Source organism: Euprymna scolopes, chromosome 31, assembly GCF_053919585.1.
Source record: "Euprymna scolopes isolate OS-2025 chromosome 31, ASM5391958v1, whole genome shotgun sequence".
Taxonomy (NCBI): Eukaryota; Metazoa; Mollusca; class Cephalopoda; order Sepiida; family Sepiolidae; genus Euprymna; species Euprymna scolopes.
Genome location: NC_136512.1, coordinates 6,421,035 through 6,444,902, shown reverse-complemented (window position 1 = coordinate 6,444,902; position 23,868 = coordinate 6,421,035). Strand labels below are relative to the sequence as shown.

Below are 23,868 nucleotides of genomic sequence, written 5' to 3'. Positions count from 1 at the left end.
AATCATAATATTGTATTCGTTCATGGATACGACATCTTCATTATAAGAACCAGTGTTATGTTTTTCTTTGCATGTTACCTTGACGTTCTTTGAATTTAATGCCCGCAAAGGGAAAAATTTGCAACTAATTTTATCTCTATATAAATAAAATGAACTCATTTTTTCCCGTCTGATTTTGACATTAATAGGATTAAAAATCAAGATATTTCATGCAAATATAATATGCACAAACGGCAGAACAATATCTGAGGTGTGTTATAGGCTTATTATTTCTCAAATTCCTCGATAATCTTAGATTTCTATACTTTTTCTGCTGAGAAGTCACGGCCAAAATCGGTTAAGATCAATGGAAGTGGTAAAATATTTTCTCTCTAATAAATTCCTCCTCCCCCTGCCACCACTTAACACCGTTTGGGGATCGTTCACAAGGAACAGTTGAGAAGAGAACACCGGTTTGGCTTTGTAGTTCTTTCATGTGAAGTTATTTAAAATCACTAAACTAAGCTGCAGTGCTCTGTGGCGTAGTGGTTAGCGTGCTGGACAATTCACATTATATTTTCACGTTCGCGCCGACCTACCGTAGTCGTTTTTTTTTTTTTTTTTTTTTTTCCTAAACAACTGGAATGGACTTTTCTTGGTGGCCGAACTGTTAACGTTGCAGATGTTTTTTTTTTTTTTTTTCACACTTTATTTTCCTACTTTTACTCATGACTTCGGGTTTGATCCTTCCTACTTACCTACCATAACATTTTTTAAAACTCCCCTCCCCCCGTCCCGGAAACAAACACTCGGGCAACGCCGGGTACCCCCGCTAGTTGTAAATAAAATCTCTTCTTCGTTTTGAAACAGGACCTTTATATTTTACTCTTTACCCCGCCCCTTTTTTTATTTCATGCTTTTATTTTTTTTCAGGCTAGTTACTTTCGCGTCAAATTCATCTGAAAGAGGATAAATTTCCGACATCATCAGAGGGTAGGAATTAGCAAAATGCGGGATCGGATTTTGCATACAATATATATATATATATATATATATATATATATATATATATATATATATATATATATATAAGAATGTTGAGGTGATTAAGATCACAGATTTTGGAATCCTCTAGTATCACGTCTTAAAAATTATTAAATCTTAAATTAAATATTAAATATTAAATCTCATATCCTTTCTTTGTTTCAGCCCTTATTTTCTTTGTCTAGGTCCCTTACAAAGATTTAATATTTCATATATTTTCTATGTAAATTTGGAAAAAATTCCAAACTCAATGAATGCCCTTTTATTGGGTTCCAGAACATATATAGTGTAATATAATAATTCTCCAAGTTCCAAATATCAAGTTTATTTTTTTCAGTTGGTCAAAGATATCCATTATAACATTGTTTCGTATTGCAACTAACAAAATTATGTTATTGCTGCATGCTTAGTCACATACTCTTCAGATGTTTAACTTAAAAAGCTTATAAAACACCATTTTGGACTATTTATATGGTTCATTTAACCGACACGCTTTGAGAATTATATATATATATATATATATATATATATATATATATATATATATATATATATATATATATGGTGTAATATAATTCTCAAAGCGTGTCGGTTACATGAACCATACGCTTTGAGAATTATATTACACCATATATATATATATATATATATATATATATATATATATATATATATAGTGTAATATAATTCTCAAAGCGTGTCGGTTACATGAACCATATATATATATATATATATATATATATATATATATATATGCTTCGTGGAATTTAGGGACCTCAACAGTGAAGGGGTGAGATTTTGGTGCTAAGCGAGGAGGCACAAGTGCAACGAGTTCATCGGAGCACATTCCATTAAAATATTTGTAAAACAGGCACAGAAATGTAACATTGCGGTGATGGGACAGGAGTTGGAGCTTAGGTGACAAAGTGGGACCTCTTAGATTGAAAACTCTTTTTTAGACTTTATCCAAGATGAAGAGACTAGTGATAGATGCACCAGCCCAGATGTGGCAACAATACTCATGGGCGAATTGTGGTCCTGTAGAGGCACACGATACTTTCGAGTATGAGTATAACACGATAGAGGGAACCCACCTTATTTGCAACAGTCTTTGCAATGCCCTCAATATAAGAGTCAATAGTTTAAAAGAGAATAAAATCTTTTATATAATTTTTTTTGTAATATGAATAGCCTTCTCCACGGATCAAATATAACAATGTATTATAAACACACGATGTGATATCTTTTTTTTTTTTTTTTCTTTTTCAACTTTACATAATCATGCTCCTCTCTTTCTATGAAAATTTCTGGGGGTTTTTTTCTGATGAGTATACGTAGGAAAAAGTCAATGTTAACATAAATATATTGATTGCTACACGTAAACGAAACGGATCTGTAAAATGTGTCAAAATTCTATATGTTTAAAGCTGAAAGCATGATTTTTTATATAAAACCGTGAAACTTGGAATACAGCATAATTCACACATTCAATTGCCACACGGACTTAGGGTCATGCACATTTCGCGTGCCCTGAGCAGCAGAAAGATATTTTCCAGTGACCAGTGAGGGGTCCACCACTAGACAAGTAAGAATGTAGCCCTGCTGGGTTGCATCTATGGTCCTGTGAGCTGGGAGCGACGAACATGACCAGAAGTACATCACAAGTATGCTCCCGTGAACCAGGATAGCGACGGATGCGGCCCGGCCCTCGGACAGAGAGGGGGTAGGGTTATATATATATATATATATATATATATATGTATATTAGGTTGGTGCAAAAATAATGTCATTTTTTAACATTCAACTTCAAAAGATCATAACTCTTTTCTTTATAAACTTTATTATCGAAATGAGAACCATTAGAATCGACATATTTTTGCCAACGTAAACAAATTTATTTATCCCGTTAGTGTAGAAATCCGGACTTCTGGAAGCGATGAAGTCATTGAAGGCCGATTCGGCATCATCTTGGCTTTTGAAGCATTTTTTGCACAGGAAGTTGTCGAAAAAGTGATAATCGATGGGCGAAAGGTCCGGTGAATATGGCGGATGAGGCAGAGTCTCGTAGCTCAATTTGTTCAGCTTCTGCAGGGTCAGTTGAGCAACACGTCAGAGCCTTGTCATGGCCTTGTCATGGAGGAGAATTGGTCCCTTCATATTGACCAATGTCGGGCAGATACATACACATTCACAATGCCACGCTGCCCAAATACTCAAATACACACATTGTAAAAGTTAAATGAATTCGATAGAAAAAAATGGATGCTATGTTTTATTTTATTTTTCTGTGTGTTTCTTGGCTAAAAAGTTTTTTGTTTGATTTCTTTTGCATGGTAATAACCCCTGAACTCTGGGACTATTTTCCATTTCACAGACGTAGCCTTTGTTTATGCTACGCGTGAGCATAAACGAGAACTGTTAAATATGCACTCGCATACCAAACTGCCTTGTCAAAAAACCTTTAAGCTAATAAACACGAAAATAAATGCCCCTTCCCCGGGTGGCCAGAAAGTGGGTGCTCATTTTAAGTTAAATTTACATGGAAAAGTGATCACGCGCTTTTCGAAAAAAAATTTCTTCATATCATGAAAACTATTTTGGTACTCATTGGGCATTGATTTCAATGGTGACCCGCAGAATTATTTAATGGTCGTTCCCTTATTCTCCCCCCTCTAGTCAAGGCTAACGCATGTGCACGTAACATTTTTTATTTATTTACTTACGTGCGGAGTTATACAACCATCACCTCCATGTGAATTTCTATACTGATAGGATTTTTGAAATTTTTTCACTGGATTATTATTGATTGAACACTAACCAGATTATGAAAAAAAATTGAAAAAAAAAAAAATTATTTCGATATTTGAAAGGGGTACTCACTTTTTAGTTACCACGTTCTGGTAAATCGGTCACCAATTTTTTTTTTTTTTTTTTTTTGGCTAAATACGGAAGTGTCTTCGGGAGATATAAAATGGTCGCATGTTGACGAAGAAATGTATCGGGAGGCGTATGGGATGGAAAATTATTCATAAATTTTTAGATTAGGTCCACCTCCTCAATTTTCTTTTAAATGACGACTTGTAATGGTTTTCGACTATGCTGAATACGAAAATCGCATTGAAATTTTGCAGAAATAAGTAGTTATCAAGATATAAAAAGTTGTATTATGCATTGTAATCTTTGGCGGCCATCTTTTTTACGTGCGTGCATTTGTTTATGGCGCGTGCGCGCGTAAAAAGATGGCCGCCAAAGAATACAATGCATAATATAACTTTTTATATCTTGATAACTACTGATTTCCGCAAAATTTCAATGCAATTTCCTTATTCAGCATACTCGAAAACCTTTAAATGTCGTCATTTAAAGGAAAACTGTGGAGGTGGGTGGACCTAATCTAAAAAAATACCAAATTATTAAACATTTCGGTACTCATGCAGAGAGTGATCCGTGCTGAAATAATAATGTTATTATTTTAAAAGCCATTCTTAACATGGGGAGGGGAGGGTGTTTTGTACCTATTCTGTACTTTAACCTTACAATTGAATAAAAAAACATATAAAACTTTAATTAAACGTGGAAATACGATTTAAAAAATAGCGCGGATCACTCTCTGCATTAGCACCAACATTTCTCCAGCATGTTAATGAAATTTATAATACTTAAAAAAATTTAAAAAAAACAAAAGTTTTGAAAAAAAAAACAAGAAACCCTCACCTTTCATAAAAACAAATTATTTAAAAAAAAAAAACAAAAAAAAACACACACACACAAACTGACTTTTAACTAAATAAGTAAAAAAAAAAAATTTTAAAAACTCGAAACTTTATTTTCATAAAAACAATAAAAAAGTCATGTTCAATCTATTTTTTTTCTTTGAGAAACAAATATATTTCTGACTTACAAGTGCGGTAGAGACTCATATTATTTTTACTTTCTATGGTTTTGATATACCGCGTTTTTATTGGTTACAAAATGGGTGACTGATTTATCAGAACGTTGTAACTAAAAAGTGAGCACCACTTTCAAATGTCGAAATAATGATTTCTTTTTAATTTTTTTTTTTTTTTAATAATCTGTTTAATTAGTGTCCAATCAATAATAACCCAGTGAAAAAAATTTCCAAAAACGTATAAGTATAGAAATTACGCATGGGAGTACAACTACGGCACTTTCGCACTTACTTTTACAAAGATTATTTACGTTAACTCTTTTCATAAATAATTTTTAAAAAAAAAGTAACTAAACCATTTATTGATAATTTGTCACGTGTACAAACATTTATTTATTTATTTACGTAGGCTTAACTCTTTTCATGAATAAGAAAAGTTTTACTCTTTAAGAATAATAAAAGGAAAAAATGCAGAGAGTGATCCGCGCTATTTTTTAAATCATATTTCCACGGTTAATTAAAGTTTTACGATATGTTTTTTTTTTATTCAATTGTAAGGTTAAAGTACAGAATAGGTACAAAACACCCTCCCCTCCTCATGTTAAGAATAGCTTTTTAAATAATAACGTTATTATTTCAGCACGGATCACTCTCTGCATGAGTATCATAAAAATTAATACAAATAATACTTATCTCAATAAGTGAAAGGCTCATTTCTACCGGAAATGAAATGGGGACAATCACGCAGTTACGAAAAATATTTTCATTTATGATTTAATATTTTTATAATTCGCAATGTAAAATTATTTTAATAACATGCAAACATTCATTGACTTTACAGATAGATTTTCTGAAAATTTCAATTAAATTGGTAATGTAGAAATATGGTTCTGTAGACTTTGAACGAACCAAAAATTACATTTTTATATATATATAGATATATAATCTGTTGAAATGCGATTTTTCAATTATATTGCGCTTTCATGTATACCAAGTTATATATAGTTCATACTTTACTTATACCAATCCTTTAATTTATGAAGCTCGATGTAACTACAGAGCATATAACAAATAAATGACAAAAGCATATATTCCAAATATAAGATATTGAACATTTTACAATTTATTCCTTTAAGTACCCTGAAAATTGACAGAGTTATTACGTAAGGAAATATACACAGACAGACAGACAGACACTTTCACTTTTATAGATATACTAGCATGGGTGCTTGGAGGTGTATGTTGAGCAAAAAAAAGGGTAAATTTTTTTAAATTTGACCCCTATTATGACCCCCTTAATATTTATTGTTTTGGGCTCAAATCAAGGTATTAAGTTAGATCCATGTCCAAGGAACCTATATTTAAAATTTAAAGTGTGTAGACCCACAATTGGCAGAGGAGGTTGGTAGAGTTCTCAAAAGTCAAATCGTTGAACTTTGAACTCTTAACAGCAAAATTTCTGGCTGAAAACCGATCACGTCGATTTTCCCAAATCTCAGTACCCTGTATATCAAATTTCGAGTCTGTAGACTAAAAATTGACAGAGTTATTGCATAGGAAAATGTACACACACAGACACACAGTCACTTTCACGTTTATACAGTACACAGACAGTGAGACACACAGACACGTTCACTTTTATAGATGTATATGACAGAGTTATTACGTAAGGAAATATACACAGACAGACAGACGGACAGACAGACAGACAGGCACTTTCACTTTTATATATAGATGTATCTGAAGTAAACATACCAAGCCAGAAATCCATTTAATTCATACTCATCTTCTTTTATTAGCTATTCAACGAAAAACGTGTAAGACGAATTATACTACTCATAGAATAAAATGTGATGTAAATGCATCTTTAGCTTGGTATGTTTACTTCCAATGTATGCTCTGGAAATGTGAATTCATTTTATTGAGCTTAATTAATTGTAGCTATTTTTTTATATTGAAATATACATTTAAAGTATATATATATTTTTTTATATTCTATCTATATATCTATAAAAGTGAACGTGTGTGAGTGTGTGTTTGTGTGTGTGTGTGTGTGTGTGTGTGTCTGTGTACATTTCCCTACGTAATAACTTGGTCGATTTTAAGTCTACAGACTCGAAATTTGGTATACAGGGTACTGAGATTTGGGAAAATCTTTGTAATCCGTTTTCGGACAGAAATTTGGCTGTTACGGGGTCAAAATTCAACGATTTGTCCTTTGAGAACCCTAAACATTTGAAATTTGACATAAAGGGTATTCAGAGATAGGACAAGCTTTTAATCGGTTTGGCTCGAAAATTTTTAGTTACCAATATATAAATGTATGTATGTATGTATGTATGTCTGCCTAAAACTTTCGACAGAGGCGACAGATTTCACCAAGATCAGTATCGTTTTGAAGTTCGACCTTTCAGACGATAAATATCGGACAATTGACTAAAAACATTAATATCTTTACCTTGAGCTGGACACTTTTCTACAGGGAGGGGTCGCTTTTTTCAGTAATATTTTTGAAAGTCATCCTCTCCTATCGATTGTCTAGCCTTAATTTAAACCTACGTCACTTCCGGTTTGGCGGTGGTCGTAACAGCAAAGACGTCAGGTTTTTTTCTCATTCTTTTCCTCCTTTGCGGTATGGGTTCGAGCCTGCCTTCCTACAGCACATTTTTTTTTGCTCAACATACACATTCAAACAACCGGGCAACGCCGGGCTGAAATTCTAGTAATATATATATATATATATATATATATATATATATATATATATATATATATATATATATATATATATATGTAACTGAGGTTGTTATTGTATATATATATCCTTTGAATTCTTGTTCTCTCTAGGAATAAATAATATCGTCAGAATTCAAAATCTTGGACAGTTAAAGGCGCATTTCATTTTTATTTACTGTTTAATTGAAAATTTTTCTTTTATATGTGTATATATACTGTGTGCATGTGTGTATGTGCGTACTTATATGTATATGTATTTAAAATTGAGGTGGTACCTTCTCATTGGCTATACCTCCTCCTTCTTCTCCTCCTCCTCCCCCTCCTCCACTTTACTTTTCCTTTCCCCTTTTTCCCCTTGTATGCTCATCATTTTCACTACACTGATGAAGACTGAAGGATCGGTCGAAAATATGTACTTGTAAAAAAAGTTTAATTCTTTTCATAATATTACCTTGTATTCCTGCACGTCACCAATTGAAAACGAATAAAGAAAAGTTATGAGCTTTTATGCTTTTCGTATTCTTTTTTATACATTTTCATATATATATATATATATATATATATATATATATATATATATATATATATATATACACATACATATATGTGTGTGTGTGTGTGTGTGTGTGTGTGTGTGTGTGTGTGTGTGTGTGTGTGTGAAAGTGAAATTGTCTTTGTGTGTGTACATTTCCCTACAAAACTGCTCTGTCAATTTTCAGTCTACAGACTCGAGATTTGACATAAAGAGTATTGAGATTTGGAAAAAAAATTTTGATCGGTTTTCGACCAAAAATTTGGCTGCTAATGGGGTCAAAGTTAAACGATTTGACCTTTTAAAACTCTACCAAACTCCTCCGCCAATTTTGAGTCTCAACACTTGAAATGTTCGATATAGGTTACTTGGACATGGATCAAACTTTTTAATTTGATTTGAGTTCAAAACAATAAATGTTAAGAGGTCAAAATTTGGGGCAAAGTTTTAAAATCTACAGACTCGAAATTTGATATACATGGTATTGAGATTTGGGAAAGTCTTTATACTCCGTTTTCGGCCAGAAATTTGGCTGTTAAAGGGGTCAAATTTCAACGATTTGACCTTTGAGAACTCAACCAAACTCCTCCGCCAATTTTAGGTATAAACAATTGAAATTTAAGATATAGGTTCCTTGGACATGCATCTAGCTTAATAACTTGATTTGAGCTCAAAACAATAAATGGGCGAAAACCGATCACATAGATTTTCCCAAATCTCAGTACCCTGTATATCAAATTTCGAGTCTGTAGACTAAAAATTGACAGAGTTATTGCGTAGGGAAATATACACAGACGCACAGACAGACAGACACACAGACACACAGACTCGTTCACTTTTATAGATATATAGATAGATATAGATATATATATACACACGTGTGTGTGTGTGTGTGTGTGTGTGTGTGTGTGTGTGTGTGTGTGTGTGTGTTACACGTGATCAGAAACAAATCCTTACCGTCGGAACACTATCGCTTCTGTTTTGGAGTTGAAACCGACGGTACCGATGTTTTTTTTTGGGGGGGGGGCTCAGATTCTGTTACAAAAAAAATGAATATTTATATTTTCTTCATAATCGAGATAGATAGATAGAGAGAGAGAGAGAGAGAGAGAGAGAGAGAGAGAGAGAGAGAGGCAGGCAAACAGGTAGACAGAGATAGAGTGTGTGTTATTGTGTGTCAATCATTCATAGATAGCTGTTTCGTTGTTCCACGGTTTATATGTGAGTTTATATGCGTATGAATGGCTAGATGTGAAAAGAGGGGAAAAAAGATGGACTTAATCAGTTATGAGAGACGAGAGATTATCTCTTAACGCAAAACCATAAGTGCGTGCGAGTTGTCATGGCAACAACAGCAGTGTCATCATCAGCAGCAATGGCAACGGCGATTTTAGCATCGGCTTTTTTTTTTTTTTTTTTTTTTTGCCAGTTCAAAAAGAGAGAAAATGCTATATAAGGATTAGAACGGCTGGACGGCTTTTGTGTTAGAAGCGGAAGGCGGAGGGAGGGGGGTTATAGACAGAGTAGGAAGATGCATGGGAGGGGTGGTGATGCAAAGATAGACGTGCGATGATGAGATGAATAGAAGGAGAGAGGGGGAGGGAGGTAAAAATTGGTTTCTTTTTGCCTATGTTGCGGCATATCAAACCTTTTTCACGCGCACCAAAGCAATATAAAAATCCGATACCCCCCAAACCGCGTACCAAATTTTCAAATTTGACTCTTTAACAGCCCTTTTCCGGATGAAAGTCGGGTAAAAAGTCTTCCGCGTGTGTGAATACCCTATATACCAAATTTCAAGTCTGTAAATCCAAAATTGGTTAAGTATATATGTTTTTTTAAAAATTTTTTATTACCGTTTTATCTGTTTGGTTACATATGTTTCGGATGTTGGACCATGTTTACGATCCAACATCCTCGTCAGACCTTACAGAAATGGTTGTTAGTATTAGGAAGAAGTGTTTTAGTTTTCTTATGGTCCAACATCCGAAACACATGTAACCAAACAGATAAAACGGTGATAAAAAATAAAACACAAATTTGCTCTGCAATAGTATTGAGCACTCTCTTCAGGTTTTTACTAATTACCAGTTTTAACACACACACACACACACACACACACACACACACACACACACATATAGACCAAATTTTAACATAATGAATTTAAAAAAAATAAAAACTGAAATAGCAAGCTGATCGGTTTCGTACCTCACTCAACAGAAAAATTTTAAAAGTACGTAATAATATGAAATGGAAATATGGCAGGACACACACACACACACACACACACACACACACACACACACACACGCACACACGCGCGTACCTTATGTGTCCGGGTGCGTTTTTAGATAGGTTTTGTATCGGAATGCCTCCGATAATTATTGAAAATCGAAAATCGGAAAAAACGAAAACAAAAACAAAAAACATTCAAGATGGAACAGTCCGAATTTTGCCACTTTTACACAGTTTTACATCACAAGTGGATTTGAGAAGTTTTATTACCGCACAAGCAAAAATTTCCGACATAAAAATCAACAGCAGATTCTTTTATATGACAAAGGCCCGCTTGAAATGAATGTTTCTGTTTCGAGTATAATTGAAGCGTGATAGTTGACTTTTTCACTTTAAACTTTCATTTCAGTCATTATCGCTGCACAAGTAGGAAGACTCGGCATATAAAATCAACAGTAGGTTCCTTGACATGACAGGGCGCGTTACAATATATTGTGAATTTAGCCATCGCGAGAGGCATGTGAAGAATTCTTCCGGTCCCCAATTAGAGCAGGCAATCAATCGATTTGATTGAAAAATGGTGGATTTCACCGATTTCGATGACAATAAAAATATTGGAGTGTGAAACATTCGTTGACCATCATTCAATCCTGGGCAACGTCGGGTCACTCTGCTAGTACACACACACACGCGCGCGCGCACACACACACACACATGACACTTCGTATAAATAGATAATTGAGTACATTGTACTTATAATCACACTTATGCTCTGTAAAAGAATAAAGTACACGCAATAAACAAAAATCATGAAGCCGACTGATTTTACTTTATATACTATATACATCAGATATTGTTTTCAATTTTAATATAATTGAGAACTAATGATTGTTTTTAGTAGAAGTTGAATTAGAATGTGAAAGGCAAGAAACGGTTATGATTGTTTCGAAATAGATTAAAATTGCATTTTTTTTGTAACTCTCTTCAAGGAATTCTTTTTGCTTCCTGACTCTTTGCGCAAATAAACGGTGTTTATTTATTTATTTTGAGACGGTGAACTTTAAAATTTATCGCAAACAGATATTTTTATTCGAATAATAAAATAATAGAATAAGTTATTATTAAGGCTATGACAACAGCATATTCTTTTCATTGTTTTGACTCTCGAGTGTGTATCCGTTGATATCATATATGCTTTTACATAGAGTGATGTGATTCTCGATTGATTAACTACGTCTAACTGTGTCGGATATATACTCGAGAATCAAAGCAATGAAAAGAATATGCTGTTGTCACAGCCCTAGTTATTATGCAGGATGTCCTAAAAGAAGCTCAGCCGTTACACAACCGAAGTACTTTCAGTTGCATTCAAATTTCCGTCAGCTTCTTTTGGGGCACCTTATACTAATATTTGTTTTATACGAAAGATTAGTTTTTGGCATTTCTATAATTTTAATGCAATTTCACGCATATGACCTCTACATACATGTCGTAGTCTAGAGGTCCAATTTTCACAAACTATATGCATTAAATTAGACTGCATTTCGGCAATAACGCATCGAATGTTGTCTTCCAAATGGTCTATTGTATCTGGTTTATCAGTGTAGACATCGGACTTTATATATCACCAAAGAAAATAATCTAATGGGATAAATTACATGAACAAGTGGCCAGTTGACAGGTTCATTTCATGAAATTATCTGTCCATCAAATGTTTCTCACAGTAAAAATTGGTCATATCGTGAGCTGTATGGCTCTGTCAATACTGAAACCGTAATGAATTAATTAAACTCAAAATAATAGCTCTCGTTTGGTGAGGCCAGAAACACTGAAGTTAAGCAATATTGAGTTATGCCAGTACCAGATGGGTGACCATTTGGGAATGGCATGGTGCTGTATGTACCACGAGGTAAAATACCAGGTTAAGAAACTGGCGCGATCTATCTTTCTCTTGAGAGTAGATGGAACCCTCTTAAGCCATGGTATGCATCCCATCTAGTGATGGTGTCACAATAAAAATACTCTTGATAGCCCTGTCGAAGCATCAAGAATTCAGCTACCAACAAAATTTGAATTACACTACAAACTCGTGTAGTGAGTTCAATCTCGGCCACGGCCACATTGGATGATGATGGATGGGAGATGGAGCATTCTACGAGATGGCAAACATTCATCTGCTGTCTACGCATTCCAACCGAGAGATCTTTTTAAAATTCTAACGGATCCTTTAAGTGTAATTCTTTGTATCTATTTTGCATTTAGTTCACTGGGTATATTTGTCAGGTAATTTTTCAAAAAATTGTTTTTCATGAGTTCAGTTGTTCTTATAATTACTGGAATTATAGAGATCTTCCTAAGATTCCAATTTCTTTTCATGCCGTACATCAAACTTTGGTATTTTGCTACCGTTTCCCTATTAGCTTTGTTCAATCCAGCATCATTGGGGACACTGACTTCTACTAAGGTTGCTTCTTTCTCCTTCTAGCCACATATCACTATGTCCGGTTTAATAGCTCCGTTTTCTATGTACGTAACTGTAGGAAGTGCATAGTCATAATGAATGGCCAATGACTTATTTCCAACTGTTCTTGCTGCGAATGTTCCCATGACTTTCTGTTGCATACGATATTCAACGTTCCGTGTCTTATGCAGCACTAAAAAGATATGCTATGAACGCATCTCTGTATGCTTTCACTGTACATGCCGTGATCGTCCACTTGTGGTCTTTGTCTGAATTTGGTGTTTAACACAACCCTCACTATCAATCATGAGGTTTCTGCCATTGTTATAATAATAGTATTTTTTTCTGCACATTAGAAAATAACAATCACAACAAAAAATAAATAAAAACCAAAAGGTGCTCGACTGAGCTCCAATCACTGGTTTCTTTTTGCAAAACAGTCCTATTACAATTATAAAGAATTGTTTTTTCTTTTTATGCCTAACATTGAACAGAATTTCCATGAATGGAGTTTCTTTTTTAAGAAATTAATCTCTGTGGAAGAGAACACGTTATCACGGGGTTGCTTCTTTGATTGCTATAGCATCATCTTCAAATCCAATGTCAATGAACACTTCTCAGTAACCATTCTCATTTCAATCCTCTCACAGTATTCATCATCATTCTGTAACAAACTGTGGACGCGCGTATGACAGCAGCAGCAGTAGCAGCAGCAACAACAGTCATCGTATGCAAATGACCGAGCCGTGTGCGAGATGACGTCAGAGCAAAGAAGAAAGATAAAAAAGATTATATAAAAAAGAAAAACATGGCCCGAGAAATAGACATAGAAATAGACTAATTACACATGTGGCCCGCAAATGACGGGGAAAGACATTGGAGTATGAGAAGACTTTCGAACAAGAGACAAAGCGTTATTCTAGAAGTACCTGTAAATAAATGTCTGTTGTTTTGATGAAAAAAAAAAGTGAGACGAATTCTTTTCTTGTCTTTGTTTCCTTGCGACTGTCTGCATACAACGTGTGGGTCCTGAGTGTTGACATGTAACACCTATGTTACATGTCAACTGAAAGTCAATTATCTCATTAAGTTTAATCCTTGAGTGGCTTTTAGATTTGATAATAGTAATTCATTAGCAAAAAAAAAAAAAAAAAAGAAAGAAAGAATAAATGAAAAAAACAAAATGCATTCAGATTATTTTGCATTATAAAATTTTCCTTGCAAAAACCGAACTTGTTCAATTTTTTAGGCAGGGTTCAGTTTTATGTGAAAGTTAAATATGAAATGATCCACATGCAGATATTTCCTTATGCTATTTTTTGTAAGTAGCAGCGGCAGTGAATGCTGTTTTACATCTCGACTTTTGATTGGACAAAAGCTTAAAAAAATAAATTTGGATGTGCACTGATTGCACAGGCCGTGATCATCCACTTGTTGTGTCCATCTGAATTCAGTGCTTGAATTCGATGCTAGTTGCAATGTCAATCATGCCGTAAGAAAAAGAGCTTTTCTTCCAAACGAAATCACGATTCCATTTTAAAACAAAGATGTTTTATTTCGGGAGACGTTGCAACAATACTTGTTAGAACAACAATCTGGCAAATCAATACAAACATATATTCCGACCGAACACAAACTATTGGTTTACAGGCTAAGGACCCATTTAAGGACCCACAGAAACACAATTGTCAACCTCTATCCTTTGCTCTTCTACTAGAATATTTATAGCGATATCGCTTGGATCACACCACAATGCTCTTTGAGAATATCTGTTTTAAGTTTATGGACAACTAAATAATCATGAGGACCTTCCCCCATCTTGTACAAACATTACTTTTGGAAAATCTCAAGTGGGTCATATCGCAGCATGAAACATTGTGTTCAGAAAGGTATTATATTTCAAAGCTCAGTACATTTTTTCATGGTCTTTCTTCTCTTAGCTGAATTTATATATCTATAAAAATTAGAATATGTCTGGGTGTGAGGAAAATTCTAAACCTATATAGCCAACGAATTTTTTTATTTACAGATTTGAAATTTGATATATAGGGTATACAGACACGTGGAAAACTTTTTAATCGGTTTTCACCCGAAAAAGAAAAGAGCTGTTAAGGAGTCAAAATTGAAAAATTGGTATGTGGGTGGAGGGGGGGGGTCATCGGATTTTTTTTCTGCTTGTCAACTGTTCCACGAATGCGCATGCCAGATTCCTTACGTTAAGAATAATAAGGTTTCAAAACACTTTTTAAAGAACATGTAAAGCTGACCTAATGGTTATCGTACTTGACTCTCTGTCTTTAGGTTTTGGCTTCGATCTCAGACCGAGTATTTTTATTTTTTTTACTTACAATAAGTCAACTGTTCAGAAAAGAACTTGATACTTGCATGCACATGTCTCAGTTTCCGTATGAATTAAAATAAAATATTATGCATATTTTACGACCGGGCAACGCCGAGTGACCTGCTAGTATTTCTATCATTGTAAATCTACCATCTACATGCATTGCGACTATGAACCCCACTAAACATACAGAATTTTTACATCCAAATAGAAGAGTTAATCCTCAGGCTGGCAAGTAATTAATAATTCAGGGGAGATAATTGAATATGGTTCAAATGAAATTGTATATAAAAAAATATATTTTTTAATTTGCTAATTTAATAAAAATATATATTCTTGTCTTTTATATTTTTTGCTAGACTCAATTGGTTAGTTAAACTTACATAATGCAAGGTAAGAAGAAATTAAGCACCTAGCTGAATCTAATGAGGGCACTTTCGTTATGGCAGTATACAACCACGCGATTGCAGTATATATATATATATATATATATATATATATATATATATATATATCTGAAAGTACTTCGTTCAAGCTCCTTTGTTAACGTTCACAGGAAACATGAGCATTGTCAAGGCTGCTGCGAAGAAGGTGGGCTCTCTCTTCTGTGCTAGAAAGTTACTTACATCTGAAAGTATCCTGTACCTCTACAAAGCCACCATTCGCCCATGTATGGAATACTGCTGTCACATTTGGGCTGGTGCATCTGCTACTAGTCTCTCGTTCCTGGACAGGGTCCAAAAGAGAGTCGCCAACCTGATAGGTCTCGAACTGCCATCTAGGCTTCAGCACCTGTCCTATCGGCGAAATGTTGCATCTCTCTGCCTGTTTTACAAGTATTTTAATGGTGGATGCTCTGACGAACTACAAGCCCTTGTACGCCCTTGACGAAAATACTCCCGACAAACCCGACAAGCAGCGAAGTTCCACCCCTACATAGTAGAGATCCCTAGATATAGGAAGGCCAGAACTGCAAGACTTTGGAATTCTCTTCCTGTTTCCTGCTTCCCCAACTGTACTGACATGCAGAAGTTCAAGTTAATGTGAACGGACATCTTGCTGCTAAACTCCCTACATAGTACCCCTGTAACTTATATCCCTAATAGTAGGTCCCTACATCAAAGTGGCAATGTGCCTTGTTTGGGGTGAAAATGTGATAAAAATTATTATATAATTGTTATATATATATATATATATATATATATATATATATATACTCCTATGAATTTTTTTTTTTTTTTGTGTATTGACAGTCATAATAAAATCCCTTTTTCCTATTTATTTAAAAAGAAAATACGACTTTGTTATATATTGGTCGTGCAATTGCATTCATCTGCAAAAGATCTAGCTAATTTGCATATTCTTTGAAACATTCATTTTGATTAATTTCCTATTAGTTTTTTCGGTTTTCTTATGGGATGATCATCTTTAGTTAACTATTACGTGAAACCAAACTCCTCTGTCAGTTTTGGTCTACTGACATGAAACTTAATATATAGGGTAAGAGATACTTTATATTTGGGTTTTAGCCGGGGAAAATCACTGCAAGAGTGTGAAAATGGAAAAAATAGAATTTGCCAGGTAAGCTAAACGTTTTGGTTTCGATTCTCGGTGGTGGCGCACGAATCATTTTTTTTTTTCAAACATTTTGAATTATTACTATATTTTGGGTCCAATATGATATAATAATAAATACGAAATCTGCATCAATCAAAATCTTACAGTTAAGCGTATTTTATGACCGGGCAATGCCGGGCAATAATGGGCGGCGTGCTAGTATATATATATATATATATATAAATATATATATATATATATATATATATATATATATATATATATATTAATTAATTAATTTTATTTATACAAACATTAATGGCTACATATGTGCATACATGTTTCTGTAATCACTCACGTTGGGGGATTACGTCTTCAGGCCAAGAATTACCGTCGAAAGTGATATTTCCACCAAATACATTTTTCTATTTCGTTTATCAAGTTAGAATGCGACCTGGGTGGGAGTCATAAAAACGGTAAGAGGATGAGTGAGGTCTTTGAAGATAATAAACATCTTTTTCATTTCCCTTTCCCCCATCCAACCTAACTTTTGGTTTTTATGGAATAAGGTACTTGAGAATTTAGTTTTTTTGTCTTGAAGTCTGTGAGTTAAGAATCTTAGCTATGGTCAGCTAAGTACTGACCGGTGCCTTTTAATCTACATCAATCTACACATACATGCAACACACACACAACACACACATACACAGACACCGCCACACACACACACACACATACAAACACTTACGTTAATACATATATTCAAAAGCGAATCCATGCTGTACGCTTTTATTTTACTCACAATACACGTACTGAAACTAGGCAATAACTCTAAAACTACGCAGGAATAAAGTTAAATAAATTAAATAAAAATAAATAAAAATAAAATAAAATTAAAACAAATAAACAAACAAAATATGAATAAACATAAAACACGAAAGTTATCTAAACCCCACATGTACCTATATATATTAATATATCAATATACTTATAAATGCCTACACTTTGCTACACCCGCGCATATATACACACACACATACAGACATACAGAGACAAATAATGGCATTTTTCTTTACTTCTGTAGCGTGGTAACTCCTTCATATATGCAATAGTATGCTACTACACTCCAGACGGGTGTATATATTTAAATACACACACACATACACACATACATACATATATATATACATATATATATATACATACATATATATATATATATACATACACACACATACATACACATATAACATACATATAAACAACATTCGGACATTCATACATTCTTGTAATCTATATTGTTACAACAATCATATACGAGACAGCCTATTCTAATAGTTCAGAAATATATATGCATATACATACATATACATACACACACATACAAATACATGCATAGACAAACATACACACAGATATATAGATACACATATATATAAATATACAAACATACATGCATACATAAAATACACTTATACATACCTACTCACACAAATATAGACATATATATATATGTATATACATGTACCCTGCTACCAAATGATACATCTAAAGTAGAAACAGACATGAATACATTTACTATATAAATTCCCTTTTTCTATCAAACTCCACACGCATAGTTATATTTCCTGGCCCCACCCGCTTGTTACATTTTCCTAAGTTGTAGGGTTTTTCCGTAAAAATTTATACTACGTAAAAATTTATATTGAATTCAGCATGAAGTTCATAGGCCTATCCTCATATTAAGCAAACACTCTTTCGATGGTAAGGCAGATATACATAAGATGTATAACGATACAATAATAATATATAATAACACATGACAGAAATCAGAGTATTTAGGTTATACCAACCGAGTATACAAGCTTATATATTGTAGTACTTACCTTCATCTTTGTTTATTCACCCTAATTTCCTTATCCCCTTTTCTTTCATTCACCCTTCATTCCTTACTTTCTTTCATCTATTTATTTCTTCATTCTTTTTTTTTTTTTTTTAAATTAATTTTCCTACCCGGGTATATAAAGATCTTATATCCATACATTCACACACCCAAAAATATCCATATGCATACATTATTACGAGGTTGACCCAAAACAATCTATTACTCGTTTGGTTCAAATATACCTTCATACAGGTACTTTCGGTTAGTAATATTATAACTGCTCGATGAAGTAGAATATTAAGCGACTTACGTAACCCATACGGGTATGATCATAGTTGCGACCTCAGTTATCCTCTTTTAATTTTTCGCTTTTGGAAATCAGGAACTATGGTTAAAATACTCATTTAGAATTTTAAATAAAAAATACGCTAACGGAAATAATTTATTGCACGGGCGTCCCCCCCCCCTTTTAAAATTCATCATTCAATAAGATAAAAAGCTATAGCAAACATCTAAATGAGTATTTTAACCATAGTTCCTGATTTCAAAAAGCGAAAAATTAAAAGGTAAATATCTCTATATATTTTTAAAGCAAACTTATAATGTAAATTCAAATCTATATTTTTCTCTATTTATTTCTATCTCTAACCCATATTAATTTTCTTATAAATTCTAAATCCAGACCTTTTATTTCAATTTTTTCAGATTCATCTGCCTCACTTTTAATGCTAGGTTTATTTATGGTGTCTTTTAAATTCAATAAAAACCCTTAAAAATTTGCTGACGAGGAGACCTTGCTTATTAAAAAACTATATGTAATTATTGTACGTAACTTGATGTATACCACAGTAAAAAGTATTGTTTTCCGAAACGATCGTACAGATAATTGATTTTGTTGTTGTTCCTTCTTATGAAACGGATTTTTAATTTAATTATAATTTGATTTTTAAATTTTAAATTATCAATCACATTACTTAATATATATATATATATATATATATATATATATATATATATATATATATATATTAAATATAATGAGCGGAAGTTTCTCGAGAGCTCTTTCAGCTATCATCTCATCAGGAGAAAATCGATAACGTAAAAATAATAATACTATGTCGAAAGTAAAGAGTTCTGTGGGGAATTATTGAATGTGCCAAAAATTACGGGGACACTAAAATAAAGTTTATTGACGTTTAAAAAACGATTAAAATATTGTTTGTTTGTTTTTCCCCTCCTCATTGTGCCAATATTTGAATCGTTTTTTAAACGGCAATAAACTTTATTTTAGTGTCCCGGTAATTTTTGGCACATTCAATAGTTCCACATACAACTCTTTACTTTCGACATAGTATTATTATTTTTACGCTATCGATTTTCTCCTGGTGAGATGATAGTTGAAAGAGCTCTCGAGAGACTTCCGCCCATTATGTTTAAAACTGCCCATTATAGTTAAAACTGTATTTAAATTCTGTACCTCTAAACATTTATTTAAATATCTTCGGAAAAGGTACAGTCAACATCAAATTGATATTTGTAATACTATTATTCGAATAAGGAGTAGAATTAGATCTACCAACCTCTCCATAGTCTTTTTGCGTTCTTGTCTGGAATAAGATGTGGCCCTACTATATATCAGTAAACGCATTGCTGCATATCGAGTAAAACCTAGTTTGTCTATGGAGTGGGCGTTTATACGAGACGATATTAATAAGTTGACGGAGAAGCTAGAGGTGTATATTAGTAATCGTCATTACCTCTGGTCTGTAGTTAAGGGTTTCCTGTCCTTTTTTGACTTTTTCCGCTTTTGCAAGTATTTATCCATCGGTGATCAATTTGCTAAGCAACGTGCTTCCAATGACAATAATAAACATCTTGCTCTTCTGGTTCGTAGAAGGTATGGGTGTGAACCCATTAATGAAAGCAAACATATTTTCAATCTTTCGAAAACGGAACTTACAGAAATTGAAAATAGAGTTCTGTCTAAGGGATTGGGTTTTTGTATTCCCTTAACTAGTATAAATAGAGAGCGAACACTTTCTGTCTTTGAAGTTTTGTTCTCCCAACTGGGGCATAACGTTCCTATTTCCCCGGAAAGAATTTCTGGGATGAAATCTAGTTTAGTTGCCTTAGCTCACCGATACAGTAACACACCTGTTGATTATAGCGACTTTGTCTAGAACATAACGCAATTTAAAACTATGAAAGCGTTAAAATCCAATGCCAATATTTATATGTGCAAACCAGACAAAGGTGCAGGAGTTGTGATTTTGGACGAATCGGACTACGTTGAGAAAATGGCAGTTATTCTCAATGATGTTTCGAAATTCCGTAAACTCAGTCCTGTCGAGTTGACGGATAATACTTGCAAAAAAGAGGCAAAAATGCAAAGACGTCTACTTGCATTATTTAAAAAGAAAGTTTTTTGCAAGGACGTCTATGACAGGATTAGACCTTCTGGTTCACAACGTCCTAGAATGTATGGTCTCCCTAAAATCCACAAGCAAGGTGTTCCACTGAGACCTATTTTATCAATGGTTGGTTCGGCACAAAATTCTTTGGCTCAGTGGCTTGTGGAAATTCTGCAACCTGTTTGCGAGTTATATACCACGCACTGTATCCCTGATTCTTTTCAGTTTGTTGATTATGTACGTGGATTGGATTCTAATGCAGAGACATCTTTTATGTGTTCATTTGATGTCTCTAGTCTCTTTACCAACATACCGCTGGATGAGACTATACGTATATGTACCGACGCGCTTTACGATTGTCGCCTGACTGCTCCACATTTTTCTAAAGAGATTCTTATTGAACTCATTTTAATGTGCGCAAAATCTGTGGAGTTCAGTTTTTGTGATATTATGTACTATCAGGTTGACGGGGTTTCAATGGGGAGTCCGTTGGCCCCAACTTTAGCGGATATTTTCGTCGGGTACAATGAATCCGTTCTGTTTAAATCTATAACAAAGCCCAATGCATATTTCAGATACGTTGACGACACTTTTGCTGTTTTTCCATCGCAAAGTGAAGCGTCGATATTTTTTGATAGGTTGATATCTTTGCATGGGGCTCTTAAGTTCACTATGGAAAGTAAGAAGGACAATTCGCTTCTCTTCTTGGATGTTCTTGTCGAACGTTCAGGGGGGGGGCTTTCTCACTACAATTTATAGGAAGCCGACATTTACTGGCCTATATGTGAACTGGTTGTCTTTTGTACCAAAATCACGTATGGTCGGCTTAATTAATACTTTGGTACATAGAGCCCTGATGATTTGTTCACCTAACAGATTGGACGCCGAACTCGATAAGACCAGGGAAATATTCCTCAATAATGGTTATCCTGTTGACCTTATTAATGACTGTATTTTCAAAAAGGTTGCGGATTTTAAACCCCCTAAAATGTTTAGACCTTTGAAATGCCCGGTTTATTTAAAATTACCGTGGATTGGGAAAAAGAGTAACAGACTTTCCAAACAGATTCGCAGAAGTATTTATGACTGCTTTTATTCTGTGTCCTTGCGTTTAGTATATACTACGAGACCTGCATTTCCTGCTTTTTGCAAGGATAGTTTGCCTTACATCCAAAATAGCAATATTGTATATCAATTCAAATGCCAGTGCGATGCTGGTTATGTTGGGCGAACATCCTTCCATCTTTTGACTCGTATAAACCAGCATGTTCCATCGAAGATCAGACAAGGGAGGATGGGGTCTGGTGGTCTCCCTCCTTCTGCAGCCTTGGACACTGCTATTGGCCAGCATTTGGTTGACAACCCGTGCTGTGCCGATAGATATAAAATAGAATGGTTCTAGGTGCTACATAGAGCGGGCTCCAAAAACCATTTAAAGATTTTGGAGTCTGTCTCTATTGCGGTGCGAAAACCTTCTTTCTGCCGGCAGAAAGGAACATCTAACGCATTGTTTCTCTTTGGGGAACTGTGAATCTTTTCTCCCGGTTTTTTTTTCACTCGTTGTGCCAATATTTTAATCGTTTTTTAAACGTCAATAAACTTTATTTTAGTGTCCCCGTAATTTTTGGCACATTCAATAGTTCCCCATAGAACTCTATACTTTCGATATAGTATTATTATTATTTTTACGCTATCGATTTTCTCCTGATGAGATGATAGCTGAAAGAGCTCTCGAGAGACTTCCGCCCATTATATTTAAAACTGTATTTAAATTCTGTTCCCCTCTCTCTCTCTCTCTCTCTCTCTCTCTCTCTCTCTCTCTCTATATATATATATATATATATATATATATATATATATATATATATATATATGCACACACACATATATATACACATACATATATATGTACGGCATAATCACGTTGACACACCAGTTCTTGTCAGATCACCGAAGTTAAGCAACGTCGAGCCTGGTTAGTATCAGATGGATGACCATTTGGGAATTCTAGGTGCTGTATGTATTCTCCGCTTATTTCGACATTTGTTTCGAGTCGTCCTGTACTTCACTTGCCACTGGTATTTAACAATGTTATCCTAGGAGAGGTGTGGTTGGGAATTGCGCACCTTCTGCCACAAAAATTTCACTTACACTTACATAAGGTGTCTATTATTTGAAGTGGGCATTAATTCTGTAGGATCTCAAGTGGTTCAATTGCTCAGCATTAAACCCTTGATTCTAAAAACATTATTTTAAAGATACCAGATAATCTCAGGCGGTCCCTCTTCTCTTGGCTAAACATTTTCCCATTGCAGGTCTGTCATCCACATATTTTCCCATTGCAGGTCTGTCATCCACATATTTTCCCATTGCAGGTCTGTCATCCACATACATTACAATTATGCATCACAATAAACAAGCAAACAAAAAAAGGAAGAAAAAGAAAGTTAAGAAAGAGAAACAAACAGGAAAACAGGGAAGAAAAAAAGCAAAAGAAGAAGGAACACGTAAAAAAAAAGAAAAAGAGAGCAAAAGAAAGAAAAAAGAAAAGAAACAAAAGAGAAAAGAAAAGTAGAATAAGTTATGAACTATATAAAAGAAAGAAAAATAAGAGAAATAAAAAGAAGAAAAAAAAGAAAAAGAAAAACAAACAATAAAAACATAAGAAAAGTAGACGAAAAAAAGAAGCTAAGAACGATAAAAAGAAAAAGGAAAAACAAAAGAAAACGTCAAACAAAAGAAAAGTAATAAAAAGAAAGAAGTTAAAACCTATATAAAAAAGAAAAGTAAATAAA

The 23,868-nt window shown here is 34.0% G+C and overlaps 1 pseudogene; it reads left to right on the top strand.

Moving 5' to 3' along the window:
- Nucleotides 1-22,979: 22,979 nt before the first annotated feature.
- Nucleotides 22,980-23,096, top strand: LOC145255888 (5S ribosomal RNA; annotated as a pseudogene).
- Nucleotides 23,097-23,868: the final 772 nt, after the last annotated feature.